Genomic DNA, 2,500 nt, shown 5'->3' on the forward strand with positions numbered 1-2,500 from the left:
GAGCAACCAGCTATGTAATCCAACCCTAGTTTGTAAGTAAATTAATAGTCACTGAGGACAGTTTGTTAAAATAAATACAATGTGATGTAGCTCAATGTTACCATACATTCTTACAGTTCCTTAGTCCAGTAGGGGATACACAAACTAACAGTGGGGAATCGTGAGGGCCTTCTACGCCTTCAGAGAAGGCATAAGGATTTATAAAATAATTGTTGTAGTTTTAAAATATACATTTTTGGTATTCTGATTATATTATTCTTCTCAATGATTTTCTGATTGAATCTCTTCTGGTTGTTTTGGAAAGGAAAGGGTTAACACTGAAGCAAAAAAAAGATCCAATCAGGAATTTTCTTTGTTGTCTCTGGGGAGATAAATCTAGCTAGCTAAGTCAGCCATTGGCTAGGCCCTCAGAAGCTAGAATGAAGGCATCTGCCATTCAACTGTATTAGGCCAGAATTTTGGAGTGACAGTGGAATCAACCAATCACATTTTGACTTGTAATGGGTGGGACAGTTTTTACAAAAAACGTATGGAAACGTACAGCTTCTCGAAGGCGGACACGTCACTGCACAATAGCGAGCAGTAGTTTTCCCACGGTTTAGCTAGCCAGCTTTTGTTGTAAGCTAGTTAATAGTGTGTAGCAGCTGCAGCAGGTGTTATTGAAGAGGATGTTGTTGCTAATTTGTTGCTGTAGCTTCGCCCTTTTCAAGATGAACTTTCAACAAGAAGTGATGTTTCAAATTATCACCATTTGGTGAATGGAACAGTGTTTTTTATTGCAGCTCGCTTGCCGTTGTTAGCTATCTCTTTGAAAATAACATTGTTGCATTTAAACTTTAGATTGATCACTGGGTACTTTGTGTGCTGAACGTGATGAGATGTATCATAATGAGATGTATAATATTTGTACATTTTGATTGGGAAATGCTTAGCCTAATGGTTGTGTTTTTGTATTCTTATGATTGGGACATACTGGCTTATTATGTCTGAGTGAATGAGCTTCTTATCCTTTAACATAATGCTGTGTGTGACTGCTGTCTTTCTAGTGGCTCTATGTGTTTTACAAAAAGTGTGCTCTCCTACATGGAGTACGCTGGTATTATAGTCACTGTCCTTTCAGCATCACAGGGTGAAGTGGTGCCTGGAGAAGTGGGTATACTCTGCCCAAAAACGTCCAAACGGTCCGCCCGGCAAAGGAAAGGCACCCTGTGTGAAAAATTATGTTGTTTTCTTAAAAAATATATATGAATTTTCCTATAGTTTTTTATGCTTTCACTATCAAAATCACACTTTTTCTTTAAATAGAAAAATGAAAAATAAGTCCACAACAATGCTTAAACCACATCAGGAGACCATTTTTTAGGTCTGGAAAAAAGGAGGGTCCCTTTAATTCAATGCAAGAGACCGTTTGGCTAATGGTGTTTCTGTATGCTACTGTACAATGTAGGCCTACAGTGTAGGCTACAAGTGATGGCAGGGTTTGCAAAACAAATGACCTCCCAAATGATACAAATCTTCATGATATCACACAATCACACAAACGTCCCAAAGGTTCGAATCTCATCACGGACAACTTTAGCATTTTAGCTAATTAGCAACTTTGCAACTACTTACTACTTTTTAGCTACTTTGCAACTACTTAGTATGTTAGCTAACCCTAACCTTAACCCTAACCTTAACCAAAACCTTAACCCCTAACCCTAACCCCTAGCCTAGCTAACATTAGCCACCTAGCTAACGTTAGCCATCTAGCGACCTAGCTAACGTTAGCCACAACAAATTGCAATTTGTAACATATCATACGTATTGCAAATTCCTAACATATTGTATGAATTCCAATTCGTAACATATCATATGAATTGTAATTCGTAACATATCATACTAATTCTAATTCGTAACATATCATACAAAATGGATGATGGACATCCACAAATTAATACATACTATATACCATACCAAACGTAACAGATCATACTATTTTGAGTGTCCTGGATTTTATTTTACTATGTTACGTCTACCCATGAGTACAGGTTGCAGGTGAACAACCAGTTGAGAGCTGCTTGCTCTTGAGATGATCCTCTGGTGAAACTAAGCTATGTGCGGCAGCGCGCATGTGAATATTTTTGTGCTTTGCGATGTCGTAGGCTACTTTGTGCATGATTTCTCTATTGTACTACATAATTGATACGGTGTATAGTATACCTCCATTACACTACTTTGATACACATCAGTGGAGATTAAAAAGTGAGTATACGCAATGCCCACTGAAACAAAAGTTGGTATATGGCATATACCTGCTTATAGCCCACACTAACACCACTGATCACGAGCGAGTCACAATCACATCCTTTGACGTGTCACTGTTAGTGATTTTGGAGTTCGGTACAACGTGTTGGAAGATTATTTTTCGCCACTGAAGGCATAGGTCCAATAGTCACAGTTTGCCACTGCAAACTAAGCTCTAGTAATTGCTATTTGGAGATACCATAAGCCCTCTATC

The 2,500-nt window shown here is 38.2% G+C and overlaps 1 protein-coding gene across 1 annotated transcript in view; it reads right to left on the minus strand.

Annotated features, from left to right (window-relative positions):
- The window catches only part of LOC121576741 (junctophilin-3), a 27,932-nt gene that overhangs the window by 11,966 nt on the left and 13,466 nt on the right, over positions 1 to 2,500 (minus strand). The window lies entirely within an intron of this gene.

The sequence above is a fragment of the Coregonus clupeaformis genome, chromosome 29, assembly GCF_020615455.1.
Source record: "Coregonus clupeaformis isolate EN_2021a chromosome 29, ASM2061545v1, whole genome shotgun sequence".
Taxonomy (NCBI): Eukaryota; Metazoa; Chordata; class Actinopteri; order Salmoniformes; family Salmonidae; genus Coregonus; species Coregonus clupeaformis.